At 42.5% G+C, this 24,548-nt stretch overlaps 1 pseudogene; it reads right to left on the reverse strand.

Annotated features, from left to right (window-relative positions):
- The window catches only part of LOC145391133 (lachesin-like), a 59,677-nt pseudogene that overhangs the window by 22,803 nt on the left and 12,326 nt on the right, over window positions 1-24,548 (reverse strand).

Consider the following 24,548-nt stretch of genomic DNA (forward strand, 5'->3'; position numbering starts at 1 on the left):
CAATAAAATTTTCCTCAGTGGGCTGACTATCAAAAATCCTGTATCTCCTACTGCATTTTCTTAATGCTTGTCGGCAATCCAGCGTTGCATGTAATGTGGATTTGGTTAAATTTTCGACCTTAACATCTATGGTCTCCCCAGATATATATAAATTGGCGATCCTTGAGAAGGATCCCCAATCTGCTTTCTTATAGTTAAATTTTGGGGGTGGAGGTTCCGAAACGATGTCGCGTGTATAAGAAAGACAGATGGGTAAATGATCACTTCCCAAGGAGTCATCATATGGGTCCCATGAGAAAACTTGATGCATACCGGGGAAGGTCAAAGATAAGTCAATGGCCGAAAAGTTACCAGTACGATCATCTACACGAGTCGCTCTACCATCATTCAGAAGACAGAGGTTGGACTGTAGTATTAGGTCGGCTACTTGCTCCCCACGACCATTGATCCTCAAGCTACCCCATTGATAGTGATGGGCGTTAAAATCGCCCAACACTAACTTATTTCCAGGCAGATGTTCAAATAGTGAATTTAAAGCATCACTATCAATGGGGCCATGTGGAGGACAGTGGAGAGAGCAAATAGACAGATACATGTTATTAAATTTTACTCTGCACGCGACAGCTTCCAGAGTAGAATTTAGAATCACTTCCGTTTGTGGGTGTGATTTGTGTGTGTAAATGGCAACTCCGTGACCTTCATATCTTCTATACGAGTGGTAGTGTTGGAGCTGTGGAGGATCAGGGTGATCCTCCAGGTGCATCTCCTGTAAACAAATAACGTCTGGCCTGTGTATTGACAGCAAGATTGCTATATTTGGTAACTTATTCCCGACACCTCTACAATTCCACTGCAATAGAGTGAATGCGGTGGTTTAAGATTTCCGAGGGTGGCCAGTGTGCTTAATTTTTTTATGCCCCCCGCGACCAGGCGAGTGGCTACCGGGGGACCTTTCCTGGTTCTTGTTCATGGAGACCTCCATATTTTCATCAATGACAAGGCTCCCAGACTCCACCGAGGAAGAGCTATTCTTTCTCTCCCTCGCTGGACCAGGAGTGGGAAGGACATGAGGACGTGCTGGCTTGGTGAGGGTGGTCAAGTTAATTTTATCTGACTTGTCAGGCTTCTGTTTTGGCCACACTGACTGCGAAGGAGCAGCGGCAGCCTGAGAGTATGAAGTGGCAACAGGGATGTCTGTTTGAGAGTTGGAACGTACAGGAGACTTAGACTGAGAGGTAGGGCGTGGGGCATGAGGAGCGAATGTAAGGTCAGTCTGTGTCTCCACGGTGCACATCACAGGACGGGACACAACCGCCGATGCATAGGAGATATTAGGTTTGGGAGTTGCAAGCAACTCCTTCACCTTCTTCCTAGCATCATAAAAGGATATGCCCTCCGTTGCTTTCACTGTGCAGACCTCTTTCTCCTCCTTCCACTTGGGACAAACCCAAGAAGAAGTGGGGTGAGCACCCTAGCAGTGAAAGCAACATTCATTCTCTGATGTACAGTGGTCAGCAGAATGGTCTACAGCCACGCACTTGCCACATACTAGGTTAGAAAATCGATAAGCCTTTTCGTGGTGTCCATAGCTCTGACATTTTGCACAACGAAAGGGGTTCGGGATGTATGGTCTGACATTGAAAATTTCGTATCCAACTTTCACATTGGCTGGAAGAGATACTTTTCCAGAAGTCAAAACAACTGTTGCAGTCTTCGTCCTTATGCCTTCCGAGAATCTTGTAATAAATCTGACCTCTATTACATCTTGCTGAGCAAGTTCCTGTACGATTTCTTCCTCTTCCGTAAGCACCAGATCCCTGCAGGTGATAACACCCTTGCAGGAATTCATGGAGTGGGAGATCGTCGTCTGGACATCGTAACTGAGGAACTTCCTCAGTTTAAGCAAATCCTTGACCTTGGCTGAATTCATGGTTTTTACGAGAAGGTCTCCATTCGCAAGTTTTTTCACTTGTTCAACCTCACCTGCACACCCATCAATCACCTTCTTGGTGATGAAGGGATTGAGGCTGGACAGGGGAGTGGAACCAACCACATGAATCAGTACAAACTCGGCACTGTTTACGTTAATGTCAAGGCGGGTACGTGTCTAGGGCCGTTCAGTCTGGGGGCAGTCCGTCCGTGAGACAGTCGGGGGTCGGTCAGGACTACCTCCCCGTCCGCCATAGTTACCACTTCCCCCTCACGGGGGAAGTGGGAAGAAAGAGAAAAACGACCAAGGGACAAATTACCTGGGGAAGACACACCTAGTCTGAGATTGCCCTCTCAAACCACTCTCGGGAGGACGCGCCTGTGTGTATCTCACACCCCAGAGCGATCAGTGAGGGGTACACTCCAGAGGTGAGTAAGCAAAGGCGATCTCAGCAATTAGATATAGACACCTACTATATCTACTAAGGCCAGGGAGGAAAATTAGATCTAGCTAACCTAATTTTATTTGTCTATGTACAAAACTATTGCCGGTGAGGCAGCCCTAGAACACTAGAGGAGAGAACAGCGAATACACGTCTGAACTCCCCACGACCATCCATCAAAGTCCATGCATACACGCATGTTTGTGAGTGTATAGGTTATACGTCTGCATACCTGAATGTGTGTGTGTGACCGTGGGTTGTGTTTTTACCCAAGCTGCCCTTCCAACCCTTCCAGCAACACAAAACAGCTGATGTGCAGTGTTTTGATGTTACATGTGGCATCAACAATTGCCAACAGCTGTTTGTTTATTTTGTTGACTGCCTCTGCGATATCGGAATAATAATGTTGCAGTTCCAGAATTTTTTTTAAATATTAATATAATCTTGGTGTTCGATGGTGGTGGTGCTGGTGATGGTATTGGGCATTATATTATTACAATTACACCTCAGCCCACCTTTGGTGGAGGAGGCATTAAGCGTTCTATCTGTCCATCCATGTGAGGGTTCGTGTGTACATGGGTCTGTGTGTCCACAACACTACTGTGGTCGTGATATCTCCTGAACCAATTGACAGATTTCCACCAATTGTTTTGTCAGTGATGCTGTATGAGAATATAATGAACTGATTAGGCCAGCTGCATCAAGGGATCAAAGTTCAAGGTCATATGGAGTCAACTTAGTTTAACATTGGGACGCACTATCTCCTAAACCCCTTGACGAATTTCGACCAAACTTTTGTTAGTGATACAGTATGAAGGGACGATGAACTGATTATGTCAGCAAGGTCAAGGTCATATGGATGAGCACAATATCTGAATCCCTAGACGGATTTTGACCAAACTTTTGTTAGAGGTATAGTATAAAGGGACAATGAATTGATTAGGTCAGCAAGGTCAAGGGGTCTAAGGACAAGGTCATGTGGATGTGGGTACAATATCTTCTGCACCCTTCGATGGATTTTGACCAAACTTGTGTCAGTGATACAGTATGAAGAGACAATGAACTGAGTAGGTCAGCATAGTCAAGGTGTCAGAGGTCAAGGTCATTGATGTGGGCAAGATGTGTCCTAATGTCCTGGATAGATTCCGACCAAATTTTTGTCAGTGATACAGTATGAAGGGATGAAGAGCTGATCAGGTCAGAAAAGTCAAGGGGTCAAAGGCTAAGGTCATATGGGACTGACTTAGTTTACTTTTAGTCTCATTTCCACCATCCTTTCGTCTCATCCCCCATCCTTCCCTCCACTTCTCCCTCTCTATAAATCTGAGCTGATTTAGCATCTAGGGAGTGACAATCCTGGCATCACTGACCTTACCTCCTTGCCTCTGTGTGTGTGTGTGTGTGTGTGTGTGTGTGTGTGTGTGTGTGTGTGTCCACTTCTCCCTCTCTATGCAACTGGGCTGATTTAGCATCCAAGGAGTGACAGTCCTGGCATCATTGACCTTCACACTGTTCTCTCTCCTTTGCTTCTGTGTGTGTGTGTGTGTGTGTGTGTGTGTGTGTGTGTGTGTGTGTGTGTTCTGGTGTCAACATCTTTTTCCATATGAAGTTGTAGTATCACACATTTTACATTATAATTTTTAAAGCTGTTTAGTCATAATTAACAGTGTGTAATGAAGTGTGAATGATGAACAACCAAATATCATTTCGCTGTTAGCTGTGGTATAGGAAGAAGGTGGATGGCAGACCACAAGTGCCACCCTGTTTCAATTATAAAATGAAGGTTAGGAGAAGTGAAAAGATATCTGAATAGTACGTAAGTGTAAAGTCCTGGGGAACCATTTATTATGTCTGCATATGTGAATGTACTTAATGCCATTCTATAGAGGTGTATAATGTGCTAGTAGAGTTGTCATTTATCTCTACTTTTTGCATAAGCCCAGAGTATATATAGATGCTCGGCACCTCACTTTTTAGCTGACCTCAGCACCGCACCCTAGTCGGCTCGGTGAGTGTACAGCGTCAGAGGCCGTTTGATAGTTATCAAGGGAGGGTGTATCGCTCTTACATATCTCTCGGGTTGCAGTTATATTATTCTGTGCCCAATAAAGAGAGATTTAATCTGCTCATTTCTGTCACCTTACGCTACCACTTAATAACAGACCAGCTTCCACCTTCTCGTGGCAGAGGACCTTTGGTGGGAAGTGTCGGGCAGTGACGGCGAGTAGCTGACGTGTACTACAGACAGTGTCGTCGATCCAACACGGTGATCTAGTTATACTAAACAGCAGAACACTTAATATGTAGTCAGCTGCTACTCCATAGTGGCTACATTAAATTGGTGGCCAGCAGTGCGACGATACATTTTATTGGTGCTAGCGGTGGCACGATATTTAGTGCTAGCCGTGTACCGATACATTAAATTGGTGGCAGCGGTGGGATACGATACGTGCTAAAGGGATTTATGCTGTGAACCAGTAACCCTTGCAATCGCTCGTTCCTGAAGGTGAAACAGAAAATCTTACTCTACTCTTGTAAGGGGACTAATTACCAGTGAGTTAAGTGGAGCAGATAAACTGGAGTGGTGCATATTAATTCCTCCCATTAATCTGCCAGTGCGAGATTCCTATCTTAAGCACAAACTGGCAGTTATCTCGCCCTGTGGTGTGCGAGATATATCCATCTTCAAACACAAACTGGCAAGAATCTCGCGCTCGTGTGTGAGAGGCGAGATAAGGAGAGTTCAAGCCAATGCGGTGAGGAGTGGGTCAACTAGCGACTTCTAGCAACTGGCGCGGACGGCCGAGGCCAGTCGAGGGGAGCGGGCGTGGGCTGTGTGTGCGCGTCATGGCATCCGCCTGGCGTGGTGCAGGGCGACCAGTCGCTTGCTAACTCCCACAGCGAGCGGGCTGCCATGTATGGTTGGAGGAGTCTGGTGGAGTGTGGAACGTGGAATGTGGAACATCATCCTGGACTTTCATATCTACAGTAGGTAGTGTCCATGCATTAATCCACACACACACACACACACTTGAATCAACACACGTTAGTTAGTTGATGAGTGGAAATAAAAGTTTCTCAGAATTCCCTTGAAATAAATATACTTTCTGTGTATTTTATATGTGTCCCGTTCTCTGTCACTTACCGTAACTATCCTTTTTTTATGTCAGTTTATCTTCCTGTAACTGGGAGGGGAATATTACTGACAAGGTTAGATGGATACAGTGAAGTGGGGACGTAGAATTAGGGAAATAGAGATTAACCCCACTAGACTCAGAATTTTATGAGTGGGTTGATACATCAAATAAAAGTGCTCAGACATATAGAATGAGTGAAGGACATATTGAGGATCAAGGTGATGAGGATATTTCTGAAGGACAGGATGAGGATTTGAACGTTTTGCATTTGCGTTCTGGTCATACTTATTCAACAGTCCCAGAGCAATCAGTTAGATCCAAAATGGCCACTAGTCTTGCTAATGAGGGTAATCCTAGTGAGGAGACTGTGGAAGCTGAGACAACAACAGTACCTTTGGTCACTCAGGATATGCAAAACCCAGTCATTAGTGATAGTACTACAACCACTCACATACCTGTGTTTACTTCTGATGTTCTCAGTACACCACAAGGGTTTGGACAGAATTTATTTTCTGTTCCTTATTCAAATGCATGGGGTATAAACACAGATGGTATTGGCATGCGAACCCAGAATCCTAATCAATGGGGCATGAATACTAATATTGGCATGCAAACTCAGAATCCTAATCAATGGGGCATGAATACTAATATTGGCATGCAAACCCAGAATCCTAATCAATGGGGCATGAATACTAATATTGCCATGCAAACCCAGGGCCCTTATCCAGATACCTGGGGCATGACTAACAATATGGGCGTGCAAGGTCAGACTAACCCTCCTCCTTTGTGGCAGATACCTGTACCTAATCTGGCTACTGATATAGTACAGCAGCATCCTAACTGTACTGAAAGTCAGGCTTTGGCGAAGGCAGGCATATGCTATGCAGAAGCTAGCAAAGCCTTGCAAACTTCGGGCTGGAAAGATACAGTTACTAGTTCTCCACAGCAAAGGACCAAGGGTGTAAAGCCAGAGGTGAAAAGATGGTGTCTTACATGGGCATTGTCCTCATGAAACGGACTGTTGCCCCTTTGTCATTGAAAAGAGGAAGAAACTAGGGAACCCAGTTAGTTCGGGGGAAGCTCAGGGCCGCGCGCAGAAGTAATTAAAATAGTACAATCCACCGATGCGTGTGTGGCAGCTATTACTAAGGTGGACTTATTATCTATTCCTTGTATCATAGGGAAAGGCCAACTGTCCCTGATCGTAGATACAGGGTCATGTACAAACATTATTTCTAGTAAAGCGCTGGAAAGACTTAAAAGTGAAATGCCTCTAACAAACTGGACATTATCACCACCTGATGTAATGTTGACAGGTGTGACAGGGAGTAGAATGAAGATTGTAAGCCAGGTACCGTTGACATTGAGGGCAGATAAACGATCTCCTGTGTTACGTGCTACGTTTTATGTGGTTGAGGATTTTCCTCTGCCAGCTGATGGGCTGTTAGGCTTTGAAACCATGGAGGAGTATGATATAGTAATACACCCTCAAAGACATTCCATTTCCTTTAATGGGAAAGAGTTTGTAGGCCTTAATCCCTCAGCGACACAAACTGGAACTGGCATCCAATCAGGAGCCGTCCAACCAGTTGTGACCCCGACAAGTGAAGCGTCAAGGGAGTCCCCGGATGCACACGAAGCGGAGGGTATGGACTGGAAGAAAGTCAGGGCTATAGTGAGTGGTAATCACCACTTACCCAGTCGAACTGTCTAAAATTCCTGTCCGAGTACCTGACGTGTCGGTGGGAACTGATGTAGCATGCTTAACTGAGACTGTAAAACATAAGGCATTGGCGCTGGAATCGACTCTGACTAGCATTGGCCAAGACCAGAAGACGCCCCTCTTCATCGCAAATATGAGTGGTGGCGCAGTTAAGCTCAGAGATGGTTGTTATATAGGCGACTTGATGTGCTATGGTGCCCCCATAAAGGAAGTCGACGACGTGCCGGTGATCTCTCCTGTAGTTACATCTCAAGCAACGACTCAGTCGGAACCCATATGTCTGGCTAAGGAAAAACAGCTGGAGCAATACGTGAAGGTCACGGAAAATGTAGACCATAAAACACGACTCCTAGCCCTCCTTAGAGAGTTTTCCGACGTAGTAGCACTTCCAGGAGAAGCGCTGGGTAGGACGGATAGGGTGAAGCATCATATTGGTTTGTGCTCTGGTACAAATCCAGTTTATGTGCCCGCATACCGTCTACCGCACAGCCAAAGGGAAGCAGTGGATGAGGAAGTTGAAAGGATGTTTCGTGATGACGTCATCCAGCCTTCCTCCTCACCTTGGAATGCACCACTCTTTCTAGTGCCTAAGAAGGACGGTGGTGTGAGACCTGTTGTGGATTTTCGGCAAGTGAACAAGGTAACAGTACCGGATCGTTACCCGATTCCGCCTCTGCGAGACTTACTTCAATCATTAGGTAAGGGAAATACTGTGTTTACTTGTCTGGATCTAGCGTCAGGGTATTGGCAGGTGGAGCTGACCGAAGAGTCGCGTCCCATTACTGCTTTTAGCACTCACCGTGGGCACTTTGAATTTCTCCGGATGCCTTTTGGACTGAGTAATGCTCCTTTAACATTTCAGCGGATGATAAACCAATTGTTTGGCGAGATGTTAGGGCAAGACGTCTTAGCGTATCTAGATGACCTAATAAATTTTCCTACATCACAGAACAAGGATCAGATAAGATCGTTCCTAGGCCTCACTGGCTTTTATAGGAGTTTTGTCCACAGGTATGCCATCATAGCATCACCTTTAACAACGCTACTTAAGAAGGACGCTGCATGGAAATGGGGACCCTCGGAAGAGAAAAGCTTCAACGAGCTCAAACAAGCCATGTCAGAAACACCCGTATTAGCGTTTCCTGATTATACTCAACCTTTCTATCTGTGCACGGACGCCTCAGGTCTGGGTCTGGGAGCGGTGTTACAGCAGAAGGATGAGCAAGGAAAGACACATACCATAGCGTATGCTTGTAGGGCACTAAGGCCCCCAGAGAAGAACTATTCGACGACACATTTGGAGACATTAGCAGTCGTGTGGGCGTTAGGACATTTCCGGGATATTATCTTTGGCTACCGGATAATTTTTTTAACTGACCATGCACCCATACGTGACTTGTTTAAAGGGAAAAACTTGCACGGTAAGGTTGCGCATTGGTTTGGCAAGGTAATGGAGTTTGATCCAGAGGTCAGATATTTACCAGGCCGTCAAAATGTTGTAGCCGACGCGTTGAGTAGAAACATTGCTGCTACCATAGCCGAGGATGTTGCTCTTGCTGAGTATTCCTCAGACACGGTAAAAGCGGAACAACATAATGATGCGATGTGGTCTGAAGTCATCTATGCCTTGGAGTCTGGCGACGAGACTTGTCTACCTGAACTCCCAGTACCAATGACTCACTTCCATCTTCAACAGGGTCTTTTGTATAAGCAACCCCCAGGGAAGGACACTGCATATCAGTTGGTTGTTCCTGCTACCTTACAGCAAGCCGTGCTACAGTTAGTTCATGACGTACCTCAAGCGGGTCATCCCGGTCGCGATAGATGCATACGTGAGGCGAGGAAGAAATACTATTGGCCGACCATGAGGAAGGACATAGAAGCCCAGGTCAGTCAATGTGTCAAATGCGCGGAAATACGAAGAACGACGGGACTTCCGACTCCCATCTTAGAGTATCCTCTACCGGAAAAACCCTGAGATACAGTCTCCATTGATCTCTTAGCGTTGCCGAGAAGTCGTCAATGTTCAAGTTATGTACTGGTGGCAGTGGACCATTTCTCACGATTCACTGTTTTAGCACCTTTACAGACGAAAACTTCAGAGGAGGTGGTGCACGCTTTTGTGACTTCAGTGATTTGTCCATACTCTACACCTAAGGTATTGCTCAGCGATAATGGCATTGTTTCGTAACCAGGTGTTACAAGAAATCAGTCATATGTATGGAGTAAAGCAAGTTTTTGTAATGCCTTACAGTCCTAAGAGCAATGGCCTGGTGGAGAGAACAAACAGGAAGATACTGGAAGTCTTGAGACCAGTAATAACCTCAAATCAAGAGGATAACTGGGAAGACTGGTTACCACATGTAGCGGCGACCATCAACTCCTCAGAAAATTCATCAACTGGGAAGTCTCCTCATTATATCCTTTATGGAGAAGAGAAAGTGTTACCCTACGATTTGTTGGCTGGACCTCCTACTCCAGTATATAACGAAGAAGACTACGCAAAGGTACAGTTGTTCAAATTCCAACGTATACACAGTGAAGTACGGAAAGGATTAAAAGCCTTAAGAGCGAAGATGATGGCGAAACAACACAAAGGTAGTCAAGAAAAGACGTTACAGGCAGGCCAGAAGGTCATGATCCACAACCCTGAGAGAATTTCCAAGCTCAGACCTAAGTTCCGCGGACCATATACCGTTGTGGAACGAGTACGTGGAAATACTTATAGAATAAAGGATGAAGCTAATGGAACTCAGGAGGCAGTACATACTGATAGGATCAAACTAGTAAGTCAAGAGCTAGGCCTATCGTCTGATGTGTTGTGCCCTCTGTCTTCGTCGCAGTCTATGTCGTCATCCGTACCTGTCCCTAACCAAGAGTATCGCAGCAAGCTACGATCCCACAACAAGAGTGATTAAGGGAGTATCTACTCTTGCAGAAAAAATGTGGCTGTGGCTCATACTCCTCGTGCGTTGCTTGGGGTGGACCTATGGAACGACATCGGACATGGACACGACTGCGTTAATGCCAGGAGCACTGAAGAGCCCACTTGGAGAAGTCGTGGTAGTGGAAGATGCAGTATGCGTCTACTATCCGGAAGGCTGTCTCCAAACGCCGGATATTGTCAAGGAGGTGTCCAAAGGCTTGTCAATTCTCAGACAGCAACTGTTGGAAGTGGGAAAGATGTTTAATCGAAACCCACAATTGATGAACTCTGACACTGAAGCTTTGGAACGAACCTTGCATGGAATTGTTGAGCTTCAGACTAGGCATATAGACAGGCTCACCGACAGGCTCACTAACTTGCATGTTGCTTTACCTAACGTACACTCTGATCTTTCCAAGCATGTCCATGCATGTGCTAAAAGAGGACTTGTGGATTTTCTAGGAATCCTGTCTCAACAACTCTTTGGTACGGCATTAGATAAGGATGTAGTGCAATTGGGTAGACAGATGCATGACTTGACACTGGCCGCTAAAGCCAATAATAGATTAATCATGCATGTGTATAAACAGTTAGATGAGTTCACTAACAAAGCTAACGAGATAATTAGGACTACCAACCATCTAGTAGAGCTTGTGAACAACATCCAAATTAACCTACCAACCCTAGCTAACTTGGTGTTATTCGCTGAGTACTTACATGCTCTCGACGAGTCAACCACTGCTTTGGAGAAGAATGCAGCCAATATGGTGGACGGCTTAATCGATGCAAGTTTGAACAGGGTTAATGCTTTATTGCTGCCTACTAATATACTAACAAATGCACTTGATATAGCTATGTGGAAGCATGGACTTATGCCACTCTTTGATCTGAGTCAACTGGAATATTATTACCCATTGTTAGAGGCCCAGTTGACCCATGAAGGCATCCTGATATTGGTACCTATGAGGAATGCTGTAACATACCAGGCATGGTGGTTCATTTCCTTCCCTTTTGCTACTGCTAATAATACACTTGTTGTTACTGAAGAGGGTCCAGAGGTGCTAGTTGTCTCAGATGACAAGAAATATGTAGCAGAAACGACTGTGGATGAATTTGAGAAGTGTAAGGCCTCATTTCTTGATCTCTATGTATGTCCTGCTTTGCATTTTGTCTTCGTACCATTAAAGGTAGAGGAGTGTAAGAGGGCCTTGTTGGACACAAATACTTCCTCTGCTCTGCAACGTTGCACCTTCCAACCCATTCAGTTGAAGTCAGTTTTCCATGCTCATATTTATGCGAAACAGTACTTTTACTTTCCTGAGACAGAGGATGTAACTGTGATTTGTGCCTCACAGAATCAATTCCTTACAGTAAAGGGGTACTATATTGCACCTGATTTTTGTGAGTTACACAGTAAAGAGATAGCAGTTCTGCCTAGCAAGCATCATCTAGCTTAGACAGTGAACTTCTCATCCCAGTTATGACCCTTTTTACCTTCATTCAGTGTTATGTGCATGAATGTGAACAGGCTGTCTCATGTATTAAAGAAGCTTACCTTCCTCTCCCACCTGAACAGGACTGATTTAGAGCCTTATGTACTGTCCTATCTTCCTTCATACCTTTCTCCTTCCTATTTTGGTCCTGGCGTTGGTCTTCTACTTACTGTGGTCTTGTCCTGTGTTTGTGGTTTAGGCTACTATTTAAGGCACCAATTAAGGAACCCACTGAGACCACGTGTCCGTACTCGCGGATTGCAAGTGGATGTTCCTGAATAGTTAGCTACCCTACACTCTGGTTAGGGTACACGGTAGTTAGGACAACAATGTCGACGGGGACGTCAATGGTGTGGCCGAGCGATGTTCTGGCGTCAACATCTTTTTCCATATGAAGTTGTAGTATCACACATTTTACATAATAATTTTTAAAGCTGTTTAGTCATAATTAACAGTGTGTAATGAAGTGTGAATGATGAACAACCAAATATCATTTCGCTGTTAGCTGTGGTATAGGAAGAAGGTGGATGGCAGACCACAAGTGCCACCCTGTTTCAATTATAAAATGAAGGTTAGGAGAAGTGAAAAGATATCTGAATAGTGCATAAGTGTAAAGTCCTGGGGAACCATTTATTATGTTGGCATATGTGAATGTACTTAATGCCATTTTATAGAGGTGTATAATGTGCTAATAGAGTTGTCATTTATCTCTACTTTTTGCATAAGCCCAGAGTATATGTAGATGCCCGGCACCTCACTTTTTAGCTGACCTCAGCACCGCGCCCTAGTCAGCTTGGTGAGCGTACAGCATCAGAGGCCGTTTGATAGTTATCAAGGGAGGGTGTATCGCTCTTACATATCTCTCGGGTCGCAGTTATATTATTCTGTGCCCAATAAAGAGAGATTTAATCTGCTCATTTCTGTCACCTTATGCTACCACTTAATAACAGACCAGCTTCCACCTTCTCGTGGCAGAGGACCTTTGGTGGGAAGTGTCGGGCAGTGACGGCGAGTAGCTGACGTGTACTACAGACATTGTCGTCGATCCAACACGGTGATCTAGTTATACTAAACAGCAGAACACTTAATATGTAGTCAACTGCTACTCCATAGTGGCTACATTAAATTGGTGGCCAGCAGTGCGACGATACATTTTATTGGTGCTAGCGGTGGCACGATATTTAGTGCTAGCCGTGTACCGATACATGTATGTGTGTGTGTGTGTAGGGGGGGAGGGCTTGTTTTCTCATTGGTTTAGGGACTCATTTGCACCTCTTCTCTAAGGATGTTTTTTTTCCATATTACACCTATATAAAGGTTCAGTGTCAATGTGTATAAATATAAATGGCAAGTGGGAGGTGGTAGAGAGTGCGATTACCAATGAAAATATAAGCTAATGAGTGCAGGAATGGTGGGGGAAGGGAAAGGGCTTGGAGGAGGGGAGGACAGGGGAGGGGAGGGGTGTGCAGGGGTTTAGATAGGGGCCAGATTATCCATCCCTGGACAAGCATTTCAGAGCTGGCCTCCCAGCACGACAGTTTGTTTCCCCATCTCAGCCCCAACTCATAGTTTCTCTCCTCCTCCCAGCCTTATACCTCCCACTTCCTCCACCTTCCTAGCTCCAAAGGGTTCCCCTTCCCCCCACCCACCCAGAACCTCCATCAGGAGTGATCTCTCACCCCAGCCAAGATGGTGGTGGTGGGATGAACTGATTAGGTCAGTAAAGTCATGGAGGTTGTATGGCGAGTCCGTGCACAAGACTTGGCAGAGGCATACTAAGTGACGCTTTGCATCAACACCTCGGGGCCCGAGTTTTTAGCATTTCATTAAGCTTCACCATAAAATGGTGAAGCTGTTAGGACTCCATATTATAATTATGTAAAGACAAACGATTGCATTATGTTACACTTGCTACAATTATGTAACTACAAACAATATGTACCATTTATGTAACAGTTGCATTAACAAGATGTAACTTTTATGTAACTTCAACTACAATTATGTAACTACAAACGATATGTAACAATTATATAACGACAAACGATTGCATTATGTTACGCTTTGCCAATTATGTAACAGTTGCATTAACAAGATGTAACTTTTATGCAACTTTAACTACAATTATAAGGCCAAGACACTTATGTAACAGTTGCATTAACAAAATGTAACTACAATTATAAGGCCAACACAATTATGCATTACCACAATATTTTGTAACAATTCATAAAATGTTACAATTATGTATTACCACAATGTTAGTACAATATTTTAAGTCATACAACTATAGCACAATTCTGTATTACCAGTATCATCATACAAGTTAGGTGAAATATTAGACATTACTAAAGTGATAACTCAATATGTAATGTATAACCTAGCAGTATTACCATTGCACAATTATATGCGTATGTCTGTTATACATACACATCTCACAAAATGTATACAACTTGTTTAACATGTAATATTACTGAATAATCACTATTTACTCTGAATATTATATGTATACACTATTTATACAATTATGTTACTTTTACAATATTATGTATTTCACTTAATTAGCTTATAAGTTCATTATAATGTGTATATAATATGCATTAATATATTATGACTATTAACTGTCGATGGTACGTCATTTTCGCGTGACCGAGCATATGTTAGGACTCCATATTATAATTACAAATCATAATAGATAGATAGATAAATAGATAGATAGACAGCTCTATGCGAGCCTGGGAATGGGAAATGATCTTGCAAGTTACACTGAGGAAAAGCTGACGACAGATTACGAAGTAGCCAGTCAGTTAGTTGTCAGCAATTTGCCAGGTGAACAAAGCCTTGTTGACCATACACACACATACACACATACTCACACACAGGCTTCTAGAACTTTCCAGTCACAGGGAACACACGTGATACGACTTCTGTTTCACCAGAATTTAGGAAAGAGAGCTGAGAAGGAAGCTAGCCATAGAACAGACAGGTCACAGGGAGAAGGGCTTAGCAACTTGAGAGAGAGACCGAGAGAGCGAGACAGGGAGATAGCTCCCGGGACTCTACTTTATACTTCGCTCTGTGTGAGAGACTTGTTAATATTTCCAAGACAAATAAAAATAGTTCCATACTATTCTTTACCTCTCCTTGTCATTGAATGACAAATGGGAAAGAAGATTATCTACTTACAAAGCTACTCAAGTATAACAACCGCTCGTCCACAAGTCTAATATATATATAACTTCTCTACAAGTAACTACAAAGTCTTTTATGACAAAGCTTCTTGTTTTAGTCATTATTTTTAATATTATAACTATTATTTTTAATATTATAACTATAATTTTTATTATTATTATTATTATTATTTTTATTATTGTTGTTGTTGTTATTATCATTATTATTATTATTATTATTATTATTATCATCATCATCATCATTATTATTATTATTGTAACCCACCACACTAATGGTAAGTTATATAGTTCTTGTCAATATATATATATATATATATATATATATATGAAGAAGTAAATTGCTCATATTCACTCAATTTCAAAGCTACGGCCATCATACTTGGTCATCTGAGTCACCCAGCTGGCAGCTTCGTATGACCCAGTATCATCCAGTTCCCAGTAAAGGTGTTCCAGTTACATCCATATACCTACAGAAATAATCTATTCGTGGATTCTCAGAAACGGCTAAAGGTACAGACTTGAGATTTTTGTGGGACATAGCCAAGGTCAGGGAGCAGGTCTGAAATGACTATGGACCCATGTGGGCCAGTAGTTTCTGAGTTCCCCCAGCGGTCAATGGAAAGTAGTTTTGGCTCTGCCATTTTTGCTCTGAGAGGATTTTGTTGCTTTCATCTCTCTCCAACGTGTCTGACACTTCTAGCGGAGCCCTACGACACCAGATCTTTGCTTCGAAGTGCTCACTATAATTATGAAGGGTTTTAAAATCACCAGGTCCAGTGATAGCTTGTCATGTGGTGAGTTATTAAAATTGCTAATGGCAATTTCCATTTTTTAGCTATTATTATTATTATTATTATTATTATTATTATTATTATTTATTATTATTATTATTATCATTATATTATTATGTGGTAGGTGGGGGCACTCACCATCTACTCACTCGATGTAGTGCTACACTTAGGTGCCTGCCCTTTCCTCTCCTCCATCCTTCTTTCCTTCCATTCTCTTGTGTCTTTCTTTTCTTCATTCTTTCCTCGTACTTCTGCCTACGGGTGACTTTACACTCCCTCTTCAGTCTTTCTTTTCTTCATTCTTTCCTCATCCTTCTACTTGTGGGTGACTCTACACTGAATGACAAGTTAAATAGTTTTCTCTACACCAGGAAACCATTTACAATGCTGGGTGGTAACCATATAACCAAATTTTGGCGCCTGGTGGTTTATTGGGTAATTACGGCACTCCAATCGGATTGAGCCGGTGAAGGTTTATATCCAAGGAATGGTTGGAGTTTATTGCTCATGTAATGCCACTCAGGGATGAGTGAGGCTGGTTACTCTCATCTTAAACGTTAGGACCAACTTGCCTAGCCCCAGGCTCCTACAGTCCTCATGCGGCAACTGATGATTGGATGATGAATGAAATTATTATTATTATGATGATGATGATGATGATGATGATTACCATGTCTCTGCTCACTAATGGTGGGCGAGGCATTAAGTGATTGGTCTGTCTGTCCATGGGTGCGTGTGTGCATCCATAACACTTTTCTGGGCAAGATATCTCTTGAACCCATGGACGGATTTCCACCAGACTTTTGTCATTGATGCAGGATGAGGAGATTGTGGCCTGATTAGGTCTGCAAAGTCAGGGGGTCAAAGGTCAAGGTCATAATTATGGGGTCAACATATTTCATCACTGTAGGTGCGATATCTCCTGAACCCCTAGACAGATTTTGACCAAACTTTTATCAATGATACAGCATGAAGGGACGATGAATGGATTTGGTCAGCAAGGTCAAAGTGTCAAAGGTCAAGGTCATAATGGGTGTGGGTACGATATCTCCTAAACCCATTGTTGGATTTTAGCCAAACTTTTGTCAGTCATTGTGAAGGGACAATGAACTGATTAGGTCAGCAAGGTTAAGGAGTCAAAGGTCAAGGTCATATGGGTGTGGGGTCAGTATCTCCTGAACCTCATGACGAATTTGGACCAAATTTTTATCAGCGATACAGTATTATGGAAAAATAAACTGATGACAAGTCTGTATGCAAGGCTTGGTGGAGGCATACCAAGCACTGCTTTGCGTAGGTATACCACGCAATGCTTTGCATCGACAGCTCAGTACCGGAGTTCTCAGCATTTCATTATTATTATTATTATTATTGTTCCATTGTTGTTATTTTTGGAAGTGCTAGTGGTGTTTGTTGACTAGTATTAGTATTTGTATTACCATTACTTTGTCGGTTTCATCATTAAAATCAATTTGATCAAACACCATTTTCGTCATTAATTTGTTTGTCACCATATTATTAAATATCACCATCATTATCATCATCATCATTAGTACTTACTGTAGTATTAAAATATTACCAATTGCTGAAGAATAAAATACTGACAAATTTAATGCTACATAATCTGCTGATAGTTCAACCAATAAAGCGATTAATGACTTTCACACTACCGACAGCGTAAGGAAAGTTGCTTACAAATCTACCAACGAATATACTTATCAATAATAAGGCTCGTTAGGGGGCTTACAAACAAAAAATTACCTGCCACCATAACTCCTTTTTTTTTTTTTTATGCGAGGAAGAAGGAACCAAAGGCCATGAGCCCGCAGTAACAGTTCCCTCCAAGAGAAAAACAAAATACAACAGAGAGCCAAATTCAAGATCCGATCATTTTGAGATGCCTGGACACACTGCGTTTGAAAAACTGGAGATCATAGGGAGCAGGAAATACAGACAGAGGGAGACAGTTCCAGAGCTGACCTGTTGCATAAATGAAAGACTGGGAGTAACGGTTAACTCTTGCATTAGAGAGTTGGACAGAAAAGGGATGAGAGTTTGCTGCCAGACGGGTGCAACGTGCCCGTTGTAGAGGTGGAGGAATGCAAGCAGACAGTTCAGAGGAGCAGTGGCCATTAAAGTAGCGATAGAAAAGAGATAAAGATGCAACAGTGCGACGAAGAGACAGAGGTTGAAGGGAGTCAGTAAGAGGAGGAGAGTTAATGAGACGAAAAGCCTTTGACTCCACCCTATTGGAAGAGCTGTATGTGGGGAGCCTCCCCACACATGAGAGTTGTACTCCACACAGGGTCGGATAAAACCCCTGTATAGAGTCAACAATTGTGCAGGGGTAAAGCAGATTTTACAAGAGATGTAATATGATCTTTCCAAGATAAGTCCTGAGTAAATGAAACCCCAAGCATGTTCAAGGATGATGCAGGATTAAGCTGAATATTATTAAACATTAGTGGGTATACCTGTGGAAGATTTTGTCGGGTTGATAGGTATAAGAACTGAGTCTTAGATGCATTAAAAACAACCATATTATTTTTACCCCAGTCAGAGATACGAGCCAAGTCAGACATTAGGTGTGCCATAACCTCATCCCTTGTTTGTTGAAGTAACTGTTGAGATTGGCATTGCGGGAACCGAATGGAAAGATGAAGGGTGGAGTCATCAGCGTATGAGTGAATAGGGTTAGATGTACAGCTTAGAAGATCATTGATGAATAACAGGAAGAGAGTTGGTGATAGGACAGAGCCCTGAGGAACACCACTGTTGATAGATCTAGGAGAAGAACGATGGCCGTCTACAACAGCAGCTATAGAACGACCATAAAGGAAGTTAGCGATGAAGGCACAGAGAGAAGGATAGAAACCGTAGGAGGGCAGTTTGGTTATTAAAGATTTATGCCAGACTCGATCGAAAGCCTTTGAGATGGCAAAGCTTTCGCCAAAGTCCCGAAAGAAGGATGACCAGGAGTCTGAAAGGTAGGTGAGAAGATCGCCAGGCTATTTCTAACCCAGTCATCATTTCACTATTGGCAGTTTCCCAGACACTGCTTGTTTTCAAACCTTATTATCTCGGAAAGTATAGCACTTAGGGAAACAAATTAAAGACCATATTACTCTACAACTCTTTCTCGTGCGAATGAAAGTATCCCTAGGTTTGTCGGTCGTTGCATTGATTTGTAATGATGTGAGGACAAGAATTAATTTTTGGCATTAGAGCAGGACATGTTCGTGCATCTGCCCACGGCCGTACCTATGCCTTTGCTCTCAACGTGATAACTTCTCCACTACTAGATAAACTAGACACTGTTGCATCCAAGGCATGCCTTATGGCACTATCACTAAGACCTTTTCTAATATCCTTAGAAAGAGACTTGGCAGGGGTGGATGATGCAATTAGCTACAGGCATTGTGGATGGAATCAGACAAATTGGAACCCAAAGACATCTTTGTACACCTGGCAAAAGCACAGGACAGACTGACTCTCACCTGTGTGCTATGGAGAGACTCCCTTCCTACCCTTTGGTTCTGAGATGAAATGGCGACCGACTCAAATGATGGCGGAAAAACTCTTGCGTGTATAGCCGCTACCTGGCGGCCATGCATCTACTTACAAATCTTATTTACTGGCGGCTCTACTAATCTACCTACGAATAATACAGGCTTATGTATTTACTTACAGATTACTCAACACTATTCATACCATTATACACGACAGTCTTCTTACTTATCTGCTTACAAAATATCTGTTTACACATTTACTTATGGATCTATTTATAGATCTACCAATCTATTTACATACTTACTTAGGGAATGTACTCACACATTTACTTAAGGATTTACTTACAGATATACTGACGAATATACATGCCACTCTATTGGTGCATCCACTTATGAATCTACTTACAGATGTACTCACGAGCATACTAATACACAAACCAGACTGCTAACGCATCTACTTACGCATTTACTTGCTGATATACTTACACACCTACTCTCAGGTGTACTTATGCATCTGCTATCGGATCTACTTACGGCTGTACTTACGCGTGACTGTGAGTGTGAAGAAATATGACACAGGCAGATTGGTAGTAAGTTGACACTCATATTGACCTGTGTCCACCTCCTGCACGTCCTTCACCCACAGCTCCCACGCCTGCAGAGAGAGAGAGAGAGAGAGAGTTATAACCAAATACTAATCTCGTTATTCACACATTTTCACATACATCTGCATATATTGCCATGAGTGATAATGGCCAAACCAGTAGCATTCCATGGCTTCCTTGTACCAGCCTAAAAATAACTGATCTCTGTCATAAGATATACCACACAGTCACTTACTATTTCACTGACTGCTTCACAATTGGGGCAGGTCCATCACTTTCCTCCCTGATGCAGTGAAAATCATTTATGTACAGAAAAACATATTGAGTCTCTCAGTTTAGGAATATTAGTCATCAGAGGAGAGTCACAAGCAGGAGAGGTGAATTATTAGGCCAAATCTTGTCCGCTACTGTACATTAACCCTTTGGAGGCCAGAGGTGGAGAGCGTTCCCTTGGCTGAATAAAATTGTCTGGTGGTTGTTAGAATAAAGAGTCTATGTAATGCCTTTCTACTCTACAGTTAAAATAGATCGAGTAAAAAGATTTTGTTTTGGCTGCCATTGGACTTAATCACCTTCGGGGAGACCTTTTGGATACATGAGAGAGAGAGAGAGAGAGAGAGAGAGAGCTGTTCCTAACATGAATTAAAATAAAAGTGAAGTAGCAGGCTGAAGTGTCATAGGCAAAAACATTATGCATCTGAATCAGTATTAGTAAAAGCAGAACTCAAAAAAATGTGGCACAAATTTGTGAAAATATGAACATGCAAAAAAAAAAAAAAAAAAAAAATGAAAATACTGGAACATGCATCATCAAACTCTGAGAAGAAAAACAAAGAAATAAACTGAATATAAAATTTTAAAATGTAGTCCTCAAAACTAACTTAAAATTATTATAGCTGTCTCGCGTAATTAAGAAATAAGAATAGCTCCAAATATTTCTTACAACCATAATGTACCGAACACATGTAAAGGTAACCTGGTTATCATTCCAGCTTTATTTACCACTTTCGAAAATGATGTGGCGATACAAAAACAAGAAGAAGAATGAAGTAACTTGGTGAATACGAAAGAAATCCAACCAGTCTATAAGTTGGGTGTATTCAGTAACTAAGATTAATAGAACTGACTGAATGAAAGATATACATATGGGTATTTGTCACGAGTCGACTAGTGACATTGGCTTTTGTGGGAAACAGCGAACTCTAGTGGAATCCCAGTTTATCGTTCAGTTAACCGCTCATTCGGTCGGGAGTCTTTTCAAACCAATTTTTCACTGTCATAAGTGATCGTCTTTGTGTGAGACATTAGTGCTTCCTCTGAGCGATTTGTTTTGGGCGTGTTTCGCTCATTCTAGCCGCTAGAAATGCGGCCACAGCGCTTCCTTCTTTCCCACGAGTTAGTCAGTCGAGGTTTGAGCACTACGAAAACAGGTTGGGCCAGAGCGTAGTGCCGCCGTTCATGATTTCCACATACTGTGAGAGGCGAGAGACTTAAGCGAGTGCAGTGTCCTTCCAGTAACGACGCCCAGTCATCTGCTTAGTCCACTCTTTGACCAGTATTTTCTTTTCGTTTTCCTAGACTTAAGAGTTTAGTTAAGGTGCTGTTCCCTCACATGCCAACCGGGTGCGCCGCATGTTGTTTTCCTAGGTTTAAGAGTCTAGCTTTTGAGTGAGTGAGTGAGTGCGATCTCTTTATTTTGAATTCATTTCGAAATGTAATGTTAAATTTATTTCTTTGTAATCAATAAATTTAACAGTTCTCTTTTTCTCAGGCTTAATGTAATGTGAACTCGTGTTTCATTTCTCCATAACTAAGCTTATTTCCTTTATAGCTCCTAGCTTGCATAAACGCTTTGCTATTCATAACTGATACTTGGGCCAGTCTTGTTGTATTAAGCTTAAAATCCATTGTGCCTTCTAGGAGTTAGCGCATCAGCAAGAACCTGATATCATTAATAGTATTAGTTATTTATTGTCAGGGGTGAAGCCACTTTCTCCAGAGGCTAACAGTACTAATAAACAGCATTTGTAAGTAATTAGTCTCTGCTGTGTACTGTTGAGAAAGTTTATAAATTCTCGTCCTGAGAGAATCGGTGAAGCAAGCCAGAATAAAGTAATCATTGCTTGATTTTCATAAGACAAATCATTGTACTGCTCTTCAGTATTACCGAACATTATCATTTAATATTGCATTTATTTTAAAAACCCCGTGACAGTATTGTTACTGTATATAAAATGTGACGTACATCTGCATGGTCCCTGTGCACGACTGAAAACCTCTCCTCCGGCACATACACCTGCTGCCTCACCGTCAGCAGCTGGTCGTTGTCCCTCTTCAACCATGCTACCTGAAAACATTACACGTATAGAGGTTGAGAGAGAGAGAGAGAGAGAGAGAGAGAGAGAGAGAGACGCAGGTTAGAGCATGAATTCTATTTTTATTCTAATATTAAAAAAAAAATTAAGAACACAAGCTCTAACCTGTGTGTATCTCACCCAACCTTTCCACTTGTCACAATGGATCATAACCCATATACACAATACTTAACACAGTCTGAACAATGTTGGTACGAATATGTTCCCATTACTATATACCTGATATGCAGCAAAACCTTTGAAAATTTTCTTTGCTATATAGTGTATCACCTGCCAAAGATAACTCTTGTCCTCAACATTGATTTTTGTTACGTGTGTGTATTTTCATTTTTCGTTTTTCGTGGTTAGTGGTTCTCACATGTCTGTGCCTTCCTGTTCCTTTATTTTTGTCTAAAGTCCTTTCATCATATCCTTTAAAGTTTTGTAAAACCACAAACCCACCTCCTCTCTCTCTCTCTCTCTCTCTCTCTCTCTCTCTCTCTCTCACTGCATCACGGTTTCTCCGCCAAATATAAAAGCCTCAGTAATACCTTAGGCCCACGTTCCCTCGGTGAAAACAAATACCATCCATTTTGGCAAAGGTTGCGGAAGTGACCACCACCAACTCCACAGGGGCTTATGTTAAGAGAGAGAGAGAGAGAGAGAGAGAGAGAGAGTCCATTACAGGAACTGACAGCAAGAAAGAAGGGAGGGATACTGAGTGAGTGACATCAAGTCTCTCTCTCTCTCTCTCTCTCTCTCTCACACACACACACACACACACCATTATATCACCTATTCATGTTTCAGCCCCTCTCACCATTTCGTCAGATAGGTGATAGGTATAGCAGCTGAAGGTTGCCTCTCCGCCAACCTGCGCTGCCACCTCCGTGTTATTCTGGTACTGGAACTCCGGAGCCAGTGTGTTGAGGGCAAGTGCTTTTGCCCACAGGTCCTCGGCTGCCTCGTACAGATCCTGCCGGGAGGGGGCGGTGCTGGAAGGCCTTGAAGGGGGTAGTTTGCGCTCTATGGTGCCTGCTGCCACGCCTTCGTTGCTACAGATGCCAACAGCTGGGCAGAAAACAGGAAGATAGAGTGAGTGATGTGATGATATGCTGATGTTTTATTTACCAACTTTCTGGAACCACAAAGAGAGAGAAAGGGTGAGGAGTCCCTTGAAAAAAATAAAAAAATAGTGACCCTGGTGTCTTGAAAACTGCAGGCACAATACCAAGCCTCGACTGGCCGTGAGTGAGGCACATGCATAACCGAACTTACCTCTTAATATTTACCCCAGCCGTATAGAACTTTTGTGGGTACTCACCATCCTCACACCAACAGAGCAGTCCTGGGCACTTCGTCAGTCACTTCACCAGGGATGTTTTGTTCTAAATGGGGCTATGGTGGCCTAGTGGCAAGAGGGACGAACATAATACCTACAGTAGGCCAAGTAACGTCGAATTAAAGGTATCTATTTAGGGACTGGACCTACCTCGATTTTTCTCCAGATATCGCACTTTTTGTTCTATTTATTTCTGTGTTTGTATACCAAGTGGCTCTTTTTGACAATGGAGGTGTACTGTAGCTGCTAACAAGTCAGTGGTTGGTACTCAAGAAGTCAGAGGCAGTGTATATAGATGCATATTTGAGTATCATTGTATCTCATGGTTGTTAATCCCAGCTACATAACAGACATAACCTAACCATAAAACAATAATACTGTGGCCTAATAGAATGAAACCAAGTGGTCAAAGCAGCAAGTAAAGACTGTTTTTTCGGTGTTTTGTATAATTATATCCATCTATCTATCTATATATATATCTATCTATATCTATCTATCTATCTATCTATATATATATATATATATATATATATATATATATATATATATATATATATATATATATATATATACATTGTTACAAAGCCAATGATTTCATCATCCTTTATATAATTCTAACGTACAGTATGCTCCATGTTTGATCACGAGCGTGTTCTACCTCACTCCCTCCTTCTCTCCCTTATAGTAGAGTAAGTTGTTCTTTCTGTTGTTCAGAGCAGGATTGTCAACTCTTTGACCCCTATGGCTTCATTTGCGCGTCCCTCATACAAGTTGTATCAAGCTCTCCCGGCCCCTATATCATGAACTCAGTTCCTGCATTAATTGCCACATAGATCTACTCCTCATTTTGCTCACGTCTCTGTCCTCCCCTGTACAGTTGTTATTATTTTTGTGAGTGCTCAGGAAGTCTCCAGCCATCTAGCAGCTGTGTAATTTGAGTATAAGTGTTATTACATTTTTTCTTGTACTGTGTAGCATAAGGTGTTAATTCGTAGGCCTAGTGAGGTTTTTGTGATTCATGTGTTTTTGGTGTCAGCCAGTAGTAATAATATTTTGTATCTGTAATATATATGTTGCATTAACTGAGCATTATCCGGTTTTCTCATTTTAT

This window comes from Coenobita brevimanus, chromosome 17 (assembly GCF_032717465.1).
Source record: "Coenobita brevimanus isolate Jiangsu-jjx chromosome 17, ASM3271746v2, whole genome shotgun sequence".
Classification (NCBI taxonomy): Eukaryota; Metazoa; Arthropoda; class Malacostraca; order Decapoda; family Coenobitidae; genus Coenobita; species Coenobita brevimanus.